This window comes from Netta rufina (assembly GCF_964035555.1).
Source record: "Netta rufina genome assembly, chromosome: 3".
NCBI classification, from domain to species: Eukaryota; Metazoa; Chordata; class Aves; order Anseriformes; family Anatidae; genus Netta; species Netta rufina.
The window spans coordinates 112,071,855-112,088,530 of NC_140125.1; positions in this window are offsets into that span (position 1 = coordinate 112,071,855).

Below are 16,676 nucleotides of genomic sequence, written 5' to 3' on the forward strand. Positions count from 1 at the left end.
CGAGACCATGGAGAGGACATGAGAAAGTGGGATGGAAAATCTACCGCGACCCTAGAGGCACGGGTACGTGAGTTGCAAAAGAAAACAATCAGGAAAAAGGGATTCTCCGAAAAGTTTGCTGCTCCAACTTCCAGCAGACAGTCCTTCAAACACAGAAACGAGGAAGATTCTGACCAGGATTAGGGGGGCCCTGCCTCCAGCCAGGGGGAGGAAAGGGACAATCGAGTTTATTGGACTGTGTGGATTCGATGGCCTGGCACATCACGCGCACAGAAGTATAAGGCTTTAGTAGACACCGGTGCACAATGTACTATAATGCCATCGAGCTATAAAGGACCAGAGCCCATCTATATTTGTGGAGTGACAGGGGGATCTCAGCAGTTGACTGTATTGGAGGCTGAAGTGAGTCTGACTGGGAATGAGTGGGAAAAGCACCGCATTGTGACTGGTCCGGATGCTCCATAATTTAAGAAACTCACTTTGGACATATGGAAAAAATATGGAACAAAATCTGACTTAAAAATAGAGAGGTAAAGCTAAAATGAGAAACTCGTTGAGCTTTTTCTTCAGTTCTTTCCATCTGCAGGGGGGATCTTTAATGGCAAGTTCCTGAGGCCACTGACATTACCGATCAGTGCACTGATCATGTCTGTGCTTTCTGTTTCCCCTCTCCCCTTCCCTTCACCCTTCCATCCCCTCTCCTTCTCTTTCCTGTCCCCCTTTCTTCCTTCCCTTGCTGTGTCTCCTCATTCTCTGTGCCACTAGCGCAGAGTCCCCTTGCCTGGCCATCACCTTCCCATTGACCCACCTTGTTTTTTTTTTACTCATACAGCAAAATATTTCATCTTTACAGCGCCTCCAACAGCTCCTCCTCCTCACTGATGTCTACATGCACATGATGGGTACTGGTTTCTGTATCTTCTCTCCTGATTGTTGTCATTACTTTCTCTATCATTACTTCAAAAATCATTCCTTCCTCTTCATCCTGTTTGCAAAATACTACATCAGTCCTGCTTCCTTCTTCTTTTCCTTCACAGCAGCCACTCCTAGTACATTTTCCACTATTTTTTGTCCGTCAATATAGGCAGCAAGAAAGTGGCACAGTTGTATTACACAAGTGCTATCTGTGCCTTTTGGTCCTCCTTGGCTGTAACCGAGGTCTTTTTTAGAATCTCTAGTCTCATGTTTAGGCCATTCAATGTCTCAGAAGTGAGAAGTTTCCTCCACAGCTGAAGAGAGAGGGTCATTTAACTTCTCTTGTGGCTACTCCATGTGGAAATCCGCCTCTATGCTTTCTTGTCAGTCAGGTGGTGTAATCCCATACTTGTGGTACTGAAGAGGATCTTTGCTCAAACAAAGTAATGACTTGAGTTCATTTATTATGAGTGGGTACTCTCAATAATAATAATAAACTCATAAAAATCCACCTAGAGGAATTTAAAATCTGGATACAAGACAAGAGACATTATCTATAGGGGAGAACAGAAAAATTATAAAACCTTTCTGGTCATCTTGACAAATGGTGATCTCAGCACTCTAGCACTCTCCCAGGCGTTAAGTGTTTTGCAGACATCATGGAAAATACTGGGTGGAAACAAAACTCCTGTTTGTTATTATAAACAGAATGTTCAGAAATCTTTTTGTGGTCTGCTACAATTGTAGAGCAATCCATTTAAAATGGACTGATACCATGTTTCCTCATTGTGTAGCAATGGGATGAGTAACTTAATACAGATAAGTAGAGCACTGGGGTTGTGAGCTTTGTCTGGCAAAAAAAAAAAAAAGTGAGATGCACCAGAAAAAGGCTTACTGAGCAAAATGTAGCTTTGTTGATACATAGACACTGGGACAAGGACTGTAATTAACACCATGCTATGACATAGACATGGTATTATAAAAAGAAATGTATTTTAATATATGAAATAGGGACTCTAGATAATTTTTTTTAGGAAGTGAGCTGCATTTGCTCTAAACAGTGAGATCTTTGAAATGCCTGGGACCTTGGTCTCAGACTGCAGGCTCCCTGCACAGAGGGGAAAGGGATGTGGTAGAGGCAGATACCTGGAGAGCTGGGCTTGTTTCTTCTGCCACTATCACAGCATTATTGGAGGGGCCAAGGTAGCAACTCATGCCGCCAGATCAACAGGCATGTTATTACCTCTTCCTGCTCAGCCTTCTCTGTTTTTCTTGCTAACATGGGTCTTCTGCTTCCATGAGATGTATCTTCAAAGGGATAAAACTCCACGGGACAGCACCCTAATGCAACCAAATAGCAATTTTCTGACAATACTTTTTTTTTTTTTTTGAAAGGAATCTGTTTACATGTTCTGTTTCACTTCTGCATTTAAGAAGCAACAGTTTTTAGCTTAATATTAATTTTCACTGCTTGGGAAAATGTTCTAGGTAATCAAAGGAAAAGTAAAATATTTCAATATAGAATACAGACTTTTTAAATTTATTTATTTTTTTCAGTGTTTAAATTCCTGAGCAGGAACACATACAGCCTAAGTGACACAATAGTGAAACTACTAGACTCAGTTCAGACATCTCTCTTCACAACTCAATAAAAAACCTGAAACACTGGAGTACTGAAGGAGTTAACAGCAGGAGTTAAAGGTCTGCTTAGTTATAGGTGTCTAAGATAAATTCCAAAATAACACAAAGCTGTCTACAATGCAACTGATGTAGAATATATGAATATAAGAATGATAATCCAGAATGTTATAAGGTCCTTAATATTGTGGTAAAAGGTTTATGTACCTAAAGTTCTGCTGCAGCATGTGCTTTAAAGCACCATTTGCTGCAGCTGAATGTTTTGAAACCATGATCCTGGAAGGCTGTACAGCTTTTACAGCAGTAAACAAGTTGTGGAGCCCAAGCTGCCTGATCCATAGGCAATATTATACCCAATATGGAGCACAACAGCCACAGCTCCATTTAAAATAAAAGGTCGAGGGAGAAGATGGGAAATTCAGATCAGCAGCTTCTGCTTTTGCTTCCCAGGGCTGTGGGTCGCCCAGCAGATTACACAATCAGATTGGTTAAGTGTCTGCCTGGCCCCATGAATCTTGGATTCTTGGCTGTGTTGCAGAACAGATTTCAACACCTTCCCCCTTCCCTCCCCATGTGCACACATTTGCACAAAAAAGCATGGTGCATGCTTGCTGTGCAGGGCACTGGGAAATGGGAGCTGTGGGTTTGGGCTCTCTTTAGCTGAAGCTGGAGCTGATCTCCAGATATGTCTCCTGCTTCTGTGCTCTCCTTGTGAGGGTCCAGGCTGTGAAAATGAACAGTGTCGTGAAAATTAACTTCAAGGTTGTTTCAAAATGAGTGAGGCAGGCATGCTGCTACGCCTCTTATCAGGAACGGGTGAATCTGTATTTGTGAAGGAGTGAATCTAACCTTGATAAGTTGGAGTGACATCAGAACCGAGTTAATAGCTTCAAAATAAATTGCCTAGGAAAGAAAGCTAGTGTTGTATAGGCTGTGTGACCTGTGGAGCTTGCCACGCATGGCTGCGTGGTGTAGTGCAACATATGAACGCAGTTATCGACTGATAGAGTTCTGATTAGCATGGTTGACATCAACCTATGGCTGAACTGGTTCTTCAAACATTGCAAAAGTAGTCCTGGGTTGTCTAGTAGGTCTGGGTTGTCAAGTGCTTTTCAGAGATCCAACAAAAGCAGGAACAAAGCACCGATAATTGTTACCATGTTTATTTGATGTTTCTTAGTTCCATAAAGTAATTATGTTCCAATGAAAAAATACTTGTGTAAAATATGTGAATTTAGGATTAAGATGGCAGTGTCATCAGTACAACTGCCGCAAGGTAAAGCAAGTACAAAATATGGCAGACAATCCAAGTGCAGAGAGTAGGCAGATGGCAACTATTTCTTCTGTTCAGTCCCCATTTCTCTTCCTGTCCTTGACTCCCCATCCTCCTCTTTCTCTTTTCATTCCTCTGATTAGGAACACAAAGTCTCATCTTGGATATGCTTTTTAAAATGGCTGGAAAGGGGCAAATACTGGATCAAACGAGATGGCTAATTTATTCTAATCAAATTCAAAACACTTAATTAATGCAAAGTTCAGATTACAGAAGTCAGCCAAGTCTCTGTTTCTGTTGGAACCTCAGCATGTAGATTTCTTTACTGTTTATGATTTCTAACTGCACAAGCCTATCAGGAAAATATTCTTCCTCTCTATTGCCTTTTTTTTTTTTTTTCCCAGATAAAAAAGATAAGAGCTTTGGGGGCAGGGGGGAGGTGTGGGCTTACAAAAACAAGGGGAAAAGTTTAACTAGGAAAGTTCATTACCTTTTTGCTAAGAAGCTAGAAATTGAGCAGCCATTCCTGGCTGTGTCAGAGGTGTTGGTGTCCCCATGGGGGACCTGATGTCCCATATGTGAGCCTACCCTTCGAAGTTCTTACAGGAGACAGAGGCACAGTAAAAGTACCTTGGGAGTGGAGTTAGGAAGAAGTTCCCTTTCACTGTAGAACAGGCAGGAAAAAAGAAGGGAGAAGGAGGCAGTGAGAAGGAATATTGCCTGATACAACACAGCTTGGTTCTTCCCTTTTGTTCTCTGCAGCATAAGGGTAGCCCAGAGGAAGGAGAATGCAATTTAATTTTTGTTTATGTCTCACTGCAAATGCAGACTCTGATTCATCTGCACAACTGTGGAAATCAGTCAAAAGATGCTGACATAAAATATCTCAGCTTTTAATTGAGTTCTGGCTGTCCAAATTCCTTAGGCTTTTTGAAAATCACAGCACGGAGCTCCAACATAATGCTCAGAGATGAACTGAAAGAACTGAAAGGCTAACATGGCTGAGCCTGGCTTATTTAAAGCACAAAAGTCACATAGAAATAATACTTTATGTTAAAAAAAAAAAAAAAAAAAGGAAGAACCAGAGCACCAGAGCAGCAACAGAGCACCTCCCTGCTCTACAGCTGCAAACTCCTTCTCTGACTGATGTCTCCTTTGAGAAATACTGCTGGGCTGTTCCTGCCCACTGCTCCTGGCTAGCTCTGGAGCTGACTCCCTCCAGAGGGCTTCCAGGGATCACTGGGCATTTAACCTTTGTCTCCTGAGCTCGTTTCAACACAGCCCACCTGGATCTTTTAGATGGACCTACATGCAGAAGAGGACTGCAACTGAACTGCCAAATGCCAAAAGAAAAAAAGAAGAAGAAAAAAAAAAGCAAAGCAATCCTTTGCATTCTCAAGTGTTAAATTTGCTTGCCCATTCATGCTGTATATAATATTTCACTAACAGAAGGCTGCCAGGTCAGCAGGACACACTCCTGCCTGAGCACAATGAACCATTACAAGAAGTACAAATTATTACTATTATTTCTTTTGTTTCATAATAAAAAAGAGAGAAACCCATGTGATGCATGACTAATCAAGTTCTTTTGTTTCAAGCAGCACAAGAAACATTTAACGTCCTCAGTCAGCTTTGATATACTGGTTGGTAAACAGCAGTGAGCTGAAAGGCTTGCAGAAGACTGCAGTGATTCAGTTAGGTAGCATCAGATTTACTTAAGGCTTTTTCAGAAGCCCAGAACCCAAAAGAATGTCTGGGAAAGGCTTAATAAGCAGAGGGGCAGAACTGTATTCTTCTGTGATAAATTGAGTACATAATGAGTAATGACAGCGCTTTTTGCTTTTTCTTTTCATTTTGTGTCACAAGTACGCAAAATAATTAACCAAGTCCTCTCAAAAGGGATTTTTCTCAGTGAGCATCACTGATGACTGTATTTTTTCAGCTGCACTGATTCAGAGTATTTTGTATCACCTTTTACAAAGCCAAACAAAGCTTAATGGCATTTCCATTAAATTTCAGTTGAAATACTTCCAAAACAGTTCTTCCATAAAGATAGGCTATTTGTCCTGATACAGCTCTCTGATAAGACTTTATCTGGAATAGCATGTACCGTTCTGGTCAGCATTTTCAAGAAAGCAGAAAAGTCTAGGACAATAAGGGGGATTAAGTTCTTATCAGATGAGATGGAAGTACCAAGCTTACTCAGTGCAGGAAACAGAAACGAGGAGCACGCACTTGCGGTCTGGTAGTATATTTGTAAAGGAAGCATGCACACAAGGAAGACTGTTGGACAGCGTTGGCATGAGAACAAACTGAGATGAAGTGGTCATGAAATCTGACACAGCGAATTGAAAGGGTTCTAAGCATTGTGTTCTTGGATGACATTCTGGTAGTTGTAAAGGGCTTTATGTAGCATAGACCTTGGACAGACCTTGCTCACTTTGTGAAAGAAATTGCATAACATAATTCCCTCTGACAAAAATGGATGTTTCTTTAGGTCACACATTCCCAATGGCAGCAATGTCTTAACGAATGTGTTCTTTACCATCTCTAATCTTCCTCAGCCAGAAATAATGATTTTTAAAGTGGAGCCGGCCAAATGGGAAGGGCAAATATTGACTCTCTCTGCAGAGAACACATTATTAAAAACACAAGAAAATCTGTCTCTCTCACCATGCAACCATTCCATGGTAAACCAAATAAGATCAGGTTGCATTAAGGAAAAAAGAGGAAACTCTGATTTCATGGCTTTGTTTCTCTTCCCATTGGTGTTAATAAGTAATGACTGTGAAATAAATAGAATTATATCAATGAGACCAGAATAAAATCCAGCCTTTTAATGAGAAAAAAAAAAAAAGGAAAAAAGGCTCTCTTTTTTAACTAACCAGTTACTGAAACTGATGAAGTCCTTTAGTCAATTTTATTTAAAATTATAGCAGAAAGATCTTGTTTACAACATAAAAATGTTGAAAAAACTTGCAGTTATTTTCTTGGTGTGATATAAAAGGTTACCAATTTGATCATGTCTTGCTAAAAGCCTGGCATTCCAAAATAAGAATCTTGATGATAGAAGTTCTATTAACTTTCAGCTAATGAAATTAATACTCAGGACTTCAAATTTACATGCCTGTAGCTGGAGAAATCTTAAATAAACCTGAAAAACTGTCAGTTCTTACAGGAGGACTTTGTGACAGTCTCACAACAGATTTTTGTTTTGCTTTGTTTTTATTTTTTAATAACCCTAATTAATTCAAATTGTGAAGCTAATGGTCCTCATAGATACACTCCAGAGCTTTTTCTATTTCACATACACTTTATTTTATTGTATTATATAGGAAAATATTGTTTTCTACCCAAAATGATAAGTAAGATACTTTCTCACATATTGTACCTATACCTATAATTGTATAATAATTATATATGGTTAATATAAGCCATAGATACCTTATCCTGCACCATCCCCTCTAGCAACTATCAAAACAATTGTCACCTTTTATGTGTAATAAAACCATAATTTCCTTTATTCCTTCATGTTAGCATATGTTTCATATGATTTTCTTTCCCCTGCTGTCTGCCTCTGATGATTTGCCAGCCCACCCAGTGCATGGAGGAGGGCGTCACTTTCCATGACAAAACTGAGATGGTTTCATGACACTGCTCTCTAGCTGTGGGTCAGAGAAGGGCTGCATAGATGGATGGATGAGTACCATCATGATAACTGTGGACAGCTTTATTTGACATCTCCTATAATGGTATCTAGGTGGTTTAAGCCCCGTGAAGACTAACCACAGAGACCGCCTGGAGCAGATGGCCAAAACCTGCTCCACAGGAGACAGCTGAAGGGTGTTGTGCAAGGCAGTAGGGTCAGAGTTAATACGGCAACACTTTCCCATGAAGTGACATGCTAATGTGATTTCACGTTAGAGAATGTCCCTTAAGCTCCTAAATCAGGAAGGTGATTTCAAAATTGTCATCAATTACTTGGAAAGATAATAAATCATCTAAATCATTCTTTTCTTCAGGTGTTGCACCACAAGAGTGATGGATCTCTGAAGCCATTATAAAAGTGAAAATGAATTTCATTTAAGGCATAGACGTTAGGTTTCCTAGTTCTGTCCCTGTTCTTTATCCAGAAAAGTCTTCTCCTTCCTCTCACCCATGGCAAAGAAATAGAAAGGTCACTGAAGTGTACGTTAGTATCTTTTATAGTATTATACATTGACTGAGAGTTCAAATATGGAAAGTATTATAGTACTATGCTATGTTGCATGATTAGAAGCACATTTTGCTGGAGATATGATCTGGGTTACCAACAAAATAAGTATGTATAGGATCTGGTTTAACTTAGTTATCCTTTTGTCCTTTTTTTCTGCTTATTGTTATGTAACAGTTGTGATGGTGAAATGCATAATGACTATTCCGGACAGTATGATAGAGCATCATATGGCATTTATATAGGAGAGTAAAGCATATAAACATATGAAAGTCATTTGAAGATACAATTAAACTTCTAAACAAAGAACTTCATAAATATTTCATTTGAAAACTCAGCATCAACCAACTACCTGAGGGCTAAGGGGACTTTTTTTTTAATACAACATAATAAAGATTTAATAAAAATGCTGTTGTTAGAGGTGCAAGTGTGTTAACTCTCTCTGACAGAGGGCCATTAAAATGTATCCTTCAGTCAATTCCTTCTTGCATTTTATTTAAACCAGCAAGGTCCTGTGAGTTTACTGCCTAGGATTATGGTAAACAATAGAAGCAGTATTTACAAGTTATATTGTATTGCATATATCTATATAAACCTTTAATTTAGATAACTCTTTCTTCATCCTAGGGATTTTCTGCTAGTTGGTATGAATTCTGAACTATCTGCATAGTCTGTGATTAGTTTTATTCAAGTCAATCTGTTGATGCACTCAATACGACAGAACAGACTTCATGGTTTTTCTTTCAATGTAGGGCTAATGCTGGATTGTCTGTTTTTCATGACTAAATCCACCATTCCAAAGACATGTCATATTTGCCATTATGTGAAGATTTTAAATCCAGAGTTGATATGATTTTGAATCATGTTCTGTAGCAAATAAAATAATTATGTGAGTAATGCAGAAACTGTGGTGGGAAATTTATAGTCTGTTATACAAGTCATATTAAGTAATCGTAAAACCTTCTTTGTCTTTAAAAAGAAGGAACTATAGAATAAATTTGATTTTTAGCTATCTTAAGCACCCCAGGGAGACCCTGATATTCCTTGAATACCACTACTGTACTTCATTCCAGGCCAGTGTTTCATAATAAAATTGATAAAAAGTCAGTAAAAGACATTTTAAAGTTTTGAAGTAAGTGTTGGCCAAGGAGATCAGAATCCAGGGGAATCAGATGTTCTTCAATATTTTGTGTATTGACAGAATGGGAACATGAGAGAGAGAGATGGAAAGGAAGCTTCACCAGATTGTAATACATAGTGAAAAGGAAAATAGGTTATCTGGAGGTTCATTATGTTGCATTAAAGCATCCAGAAGAAAGTCTAAGGTTAGGCCTGGACTAAAACCACACTTTAATACAGGGAAGCAAGGAAGGATGCTATCTTGATATTTACTTTTTATTTATTTATTTATTTATTTTTCTTTTTTTTCCTGGCAGATCAAAGTCATGTTTTGTGTTCTTCAGTTTTAGGACTGAGGTGGAAAAAGCTCAAGACACTTGTTGTGTTAAGGTGGAGAAGCACCAGAGTGTTTATTTTTAACAGCCAGGATGTGATATTTTATATTTTTACGTTTGTTTTTCTTCTTTTCATTTCACTGAGACACTTTTTAATAGAACTTCTGTTAATATTTTTTTGCGCACATAGCATTTTGTTATGTTTAAAGGTTTTATAGGTGATAGAACTGCCTATTATTAAAATTACCTAATACTTCCTATTATGAAACCTTGATTTAATCCGTTTATGATAGTGCCAAACTGTAACTGTTTTGACTGAAGTTTTCCATGCCAAATAGCTGTCTCAGGCTGTACTTCTCTGGAAAGCTCCAGCCAAAATAGTTCAGCCATTTCTAGGAATGATGCAAGAAAAAAATATGTATTTTTGCCCATGTCACTGAAGTTATTGAAATCCTTGCTTTGATATGTGTCAGTGCACCAAAACCTTGGGAAAGAAAAGTGAGAATTTTCAGGGGTTGTTTAGGCATGAATAGGTATGAGTTTAATGGATTCAAATCTCCAGAAGCATGATCAAGTGTATCAATATCTCTAGATTTTTCTTTACTCTAAAGGCACCATCCCCAACGAAAAGCCTGAGCTCACAATACCACGCAAGGATGGGCTTTCTGGCTTACATGGACACTAAAATAAGAGCAGTAAACTGGTCTTGCATTATACTCTTTATGAAAGTTTTCTGGTTTCCACTATAACTTTAATCTAACACAAAAAGATGAAGGAACCGTGTGTTCAGATGCACTACCTGAGTTTGAGAAAGAAAAGGGCTGGACAGAAACACATCTGTCTTGAAGAACAAGGACTTAGAGGCCTAGGGGAGAGAGAAATGAAAACTCAGGAAACTGAAGACAGAAGTTAAGATTGTTTGGGCAAGGAGTCTAGAACTAAGAATAACAGTAAGAACTGGAAGTGGGAAGTGAAAATTCAGGACATCAAAGTATAAGAAATTCCACTATAAAGCCTATGCATTATGGCACAACTTTTAGTTGGAGATCTGTAGTGTTTTTTGTTTGTTTGTTTGTTTGTTTGTTTGTTTTTTCCCTTGGGATCCCTGTCCCAGTCAGAAGGTAGAGATTCTCTGCAGTTTGCATCACAGATAAAATTGTCTTCATCACCCATGTATTGCAGAAGTTGGAAGGAATGTAAAGCTGAAGCAAGAGGTTTCAGTACAAGAAAAGGAGAGCCTCACAAGGAAAGTGTGAATGCTAGTCCAGACAATTGAATTCCCTTTCTGTCTCAACCCAGGGTATGTGATACTGGGACAGTTAAACAAACTTTTCATAGATTGCTGCTAACAGAATGTGCTTCATTTTCTTGGTACCCAGCCTGAGAGCATGGAAACAAATTTGACAAAGTGCTGAAGACTCCCAGCTGCAACTTAGATCAATGGGAGCTGTAAATCAAATCCAAGGTATTTCAAATTGGATGCTCAAAATTCATGGATATTATTAACCATAATCTCTTTGCTTCAGTTCTGTATTTGTAGGATGGGCATAAAACCCATTATCTCACAAGGATGTTGTGGACATAATTAATGTTTGTAAAGCTTTCAAAACTATACCGATGAGTGTCATAAAAGAAAACTCATGGGAAAGTAAATAAATGTCTTTAGAGAAGGGTTTGAATAGTGTGCAACAAAGATGGCATGAGGCCATGCATTGAAAAATGGGACCACGTATTGAACAATGAACTAAATATTGAACAGCTGTTCATTAAGTAAGCACCATCCAATCTGGACAATGAAATGACTGGGGTGCTATGGAAAAAAGTTTGTGATCACATAAATAAAGCCTGTATCAAAAATGTATATGCTCAAGGTAAATCAGCTGAGGTTCTATGGACAAGGTTATTTCTGGTAGGCTTTCACTTATGAATGAGACTTAAAAATGTTTTTTAATATGCTATTTTTAGACATGCGTCTTCAGTAAAAATGCTCACCTGTCAATGAGTACAATAAATGATAGAGAAAAAAAGATGGGAAAATAGAAAAAAAAACACATAGATGTTATGCTGAAAAAGAGTGCCTATGAATGGAGAAGAAGGATGAAGTGGATGGAGACAAGTGGAGAATATGAAAGGATGTTCTCTTTGGTGTCCTGGGAGGTCTATACAAGAACATGGACAGACTTTCGTTCTCCATCATTTAAAATGATTAACATTTTCAGTTGAAAAGTGCACTTATTATAATGCTTTTGAAGTCCACTTCTGAAAATGAGACATGGATTTCCCATTCTCATCAACTGCTGAACCTTTTAGGAAATGATCAATGAAAGTCCTATCTTTAGATTTTCCCATAGCCGTTACAGATCAGCGTGTGTTTCACTGAAGTCCAGCTGACTTCCTAACTAATAATGCTTTTCCAAGAGCTTAGCAAAAAAGTGATAAGTTCACAGTTCTACACTCATTCATGTGCTTGCCTTGTTCAGCATTGTCTATCATGTTTGAATGACACATTTCTTTTAGAATGTCTTAAAATTTACATTTAACATTATATTTTTCCCTTGTCTTTTACTATGAAACAAAATAAGAAAAATATCTGCAAATACTTTACATAGGAGTTGACATTGTAAGTGGAAGATCATGCAGAGCATATTTTGTTGAGCTGTCAATGCGTTGCCCTTTGTAGTCAGACAGCTATATTCATTTGTGTTCTCTTCAGATACACATTTGTATCCCTTTTTTTTCTGGTCACACTTTGTTTTGCAGATCAGTTATGGTCACTGAGCAATTGTTGTCCATAATCCTTTCATTGCTATTTAATGTTCTCTATCTCTTGGGCTCATTAACTTCTCATCAAATGCTTTTTGGTACAGTTACTGTTGTTTCTATGTAAGTTTGTAATATTCAATTTGATGAGCTTGAAGCTTCTAGATGCTCTAGCAACTTCTATAAAAAGGTTAATCCAGAGTGCACTTGTCTCAATAATATTCAGACTAGGAGTAAACTACATATTTCCCCCAAATCCTTCTCAAAAGTAAATGGCTGAAAGCACAAAAAAGAGTAAAATAGTGCAGTTGCTATTCATAGCAACCAATATTCTGCATGTATATCCCCATGATATTGTTATGATTTGATCCTTCAGGAGTGCATTCTAAATAAAAGTTATGCTGAAGATATTAAAAGATATTTCTTGACCTAACCATTTAATTTTAATAGAGGTAGAGGTGATCATAATGATCTTGAAGGTCCCTAGGTCAGAACTACAGGTTCTTTAACAAAAGCTTTTTACTTCACATGGCTTGACCTTTATACTGAGGTTTTATTATTTCTATAGCGTATCCTTTTCTTATAATTACTTGTGCTTCTATAAAATACTAGCTTTGACTGTTTGGAATGATGAATTGTAACAATGATTTTTTTATGGTACTGTTAGAAAATAGGAAGAAAAAGCTTTTTAAAGAGACTAGTATTGCACTGCAACACAGGGCACTATATTAAATACATCAAATTTCTCTTAAATACACAATACAATTTCATCATTAAACTCTGTTTGAAGCTTTCTTTACTTAACTTACATTATCTCAGTGGGCAATCATTCCCTGGAACATTTTGAAACAAAGGGTAATTTCAGTTCTAACTAGCACAGAGTCTTTTAGAAAGCACTTTTCACCAATCATCGTGCCATGTTCTGGCCTATAATTTTAAAAACCTCGTCAAGCAAGAGAAAAGATATGCACAAATCATGGGAATACAGTATATTCGGATTATGTAAATGAGCACTAGCAATATTATTTTTCTAATATATAACCCATAAAAAGTGAGAAAATACAGAATCAAATAAAAGAAGATTAATGAATATGTGCAGGGGTAAATATTAGGGTAAATGCAATACAAAAAACCCATAGTACTTCAGGAATTTTAATTAGGCAATTATCCATAACAAGTTTCTGATGAATTTCTTTAATTTTTACCTACTTTGTAACTTAAGAAATTTGGAACTCCATGAATTCAAAGCAGAGATTAAAGATGATTAAATAAGGATGATATTTTTAATTATATCATATCTCTTAGTAAATCAAATTGCTTAAAACAATAGAGCTCAGTGGTATATCTGTCCTAAATTTGTAGCATTGTAAAGTCATAATTTTGATATTAAAATGAAACATGAAATCTGGCTTCATCCATCCAGATTTTTATTTGGGTTGCCAGCAGGGTTTTCAGATGCTTAGAATTATTTGGACTGTCTATAATCCTAACAATAATTTAGTTAAGGAGAAACCTCATGCTTGGATGTTAGAAATTTAAACTACTTAAATCAGCTCATATATATATTCTTAAGTATTAAGAATAAACAGCCATCATTCTTTTTCCTCTGGACAAAGCAGTCCACAGTTATTCTAAGATCTACTTATTGGTATATACAACATAGTCATTTGGTATTCTTCTTTTGTAACAGCTCAGTAATAGCTAAGTTAAAGCCCTTTGGTGAATATGATTCTTGAAGAAGTGAATCTTCTTGGAAATTACTTGAGAATAAAATCATCATGTTAAAAAACAAAACAAACACACACAATAAAGTATGGTAAAATTATTGTTGAGTGATTAAAGTAGAATATGCCCTGATTTTCCCAGGTAAAAATAAATAAATAAATAAATCTATACTGTGTCTTTCTGATTAAAAATTACTTAAAATTGTTATTATTAAATTTTGTTTTACTTTGTGTTAACTCACTGGCAGGTATGACTAGCAAATTACCCTCAACTTATTTTGATATAATACTTATTTGTCGAAATTTTAAAACAACTGGAAATACATTTGTTTATAACTCAACCCATCTTAAGTCAAGCTTCTTTATTTTTCTTTGAGAAGTGGTTAGTTTCAGATGACTCTACAAGTCTGGGATGCAGGGGCGGGATCTGCTTTATGTTTATGTGTACATTTGTGTGTATGTCCCTGCACATGGCAAGAGGGTTGGAATTAGATTCTCTTTAATGTCCCTTCCAACCCAAACCATTCTATGATTCTGTGGTTCTATGATTCTATGACACATTTTTTTTTTTTAATGTCTTTGAATGCAAATATGGTTTAGAGTTAAAAAGTGTTATTTAGAATATGTAAGACATTTCCTGAACTCATTTTTCTCCAGTTGTTCAGGTAATCAAATTAACATGTTACAACAAAATTAATTATAAATTCATCTCTGAAATGCATCTATCCTAAAATAAACAAATTAACCTTTCAGAGAAAGGAGGTGTGCAAACTCTACCCAACTCACTTGACTCTTCTGTATAAAATTGTGCTGCTTAGGTAACTTACTCAGGGGTAAGAATTCAATCAGGACTTCTTCAGGCTGAAGACATTTGAACCTTCCAGTTGTGTAGTTATGAATGCAAATGTCTCAGAAAAGAAAGAAAAAAGGCGGAAGCAACCTTCATCTTCATCGAGCAATTAGAACAAAAGTAGAACACAGATGATGTCTTATCTCTGGGATGCTTCTATTTTTTATTTATTATTATTATTATTTATTATTATTATTATTATTATTAATCTAGATATGGTCTAATGCAATGCTTGTTTGGGGAAATTGGGTGGGAGATGGACATGTGCCGCTTCCAAGGGGACAGATGGTAATCTGTGTTCAAACACATTCTGAAGCAGTGATTTATGGATCAGTGGATGAGTTGCACCATGGGTTTCCACAATGGAGTAGGATTCTGGGAGCATCTGTAATATTCATACTCAGTGGTGGGAAAGACCAGCTGGTGACCAGTCAGAAATGAAGACCAGTCAACAAGATACAGTGAGGGAATTCGTAATAACTTACTTCAAGCCTAATGAAAGTTTGAAGTTAAAAGTATTTCACAAGATGTTTATGACCCTCTACGAGCAGATATGGATGCCCACTTTCCTAGCTGTTGCAAGCAGGAGAGATACATAGGGCTACTTTTTACAAATCCATGCTCCAACAGCTCCTTATCTAGACTCCATTTAAGAATTCAGGGCAGAGACAAATCTCAGGTGCTTTTAATCATTCTTTGAGGTAGTATCTCTTTCCTGCTGCTGATATTAAAAATATGTAAGCTAGGTGACAGGAAACATGTCATACCTAGAGCGGTGAGTTCTTGTGTTTGTCTTCTTGTGTATGTAAGGTTAATGGACTACATTACTGAAGAACATCTACTCTAAGGGCCTTTTGGGGAGTGGTTCTTGCTTTGCCATCCTTCACTCCAAGTGTTTTGTGGAGCTTCCATTAGGTCTTTTCACTGTAGTGTAAGTTCCTTAGTATCCCCATGTGCCTTCTGAGGTTAAAATTTTTATGTCAGTAACTTTTATTTATTCTCAAAAAAAAATCCATTTTGAAGCTCTGCGGAATTTAGGGAGAGTCCTTCCATGCTCTTTGAGTTGTATTTAATTGTTTTTCTCATAAATCACATACTTTGTTTTGATGCAAAACACAGCGACAGAAGAGAATCTGATATTTTATGTAACTGGCATGTCATTTATAAGTTCTCCATTAGACAAAACATTTGTTTAGATACTCTGTTATTCATTTATTTTCATGTCAACACCAAAACCAACTGCAGAAGTGAACAGAGATGAATAATAAGACAAACTGTTTTAGTATCAATGTACTCTGCCTAAGGCAATATACTGTGCAACTGGTGAAGAATGCTTATTTCCTTCCCAAAACCTCTGCTGAGAACCAGCTCTTATAAACAATCTCCTACTCTTTTGTCTTAAGGGGGAATTTTCATCTATCACCAAGACAAATTCAGCTGATATTTCATTTAAAAATTTTATGGTAAATTGGTAAATAATATTTATCAATTATGAATGTCTTCTCTAGCGTTACATTATCTTTGCTGTGTCTGTCTCTTTCCCAATTGTTTTTCTCCATTTAGTAAATAAAAAAGAAAGCATACAGGAAATAAAGACAATGGTCTCATTAACAGACAGATATTACAATATATGGCTTCTGAGATATATACATAGATCTCACAGATATTATGAACAAATATAAATATTTCAAGCAATCTACTGCAGCAATAGCAATGTTCCTCTCATTAAAGCTGAGAGGATAAGATGTATCCTGAAGAAAGATGATGGCTAGGAAGCCACTAACATTGCTCTCAAAACATTTGTACTACTAAGATGCCTTTGGAAGAAAAAGCCAGCCAGGAGTAGTCT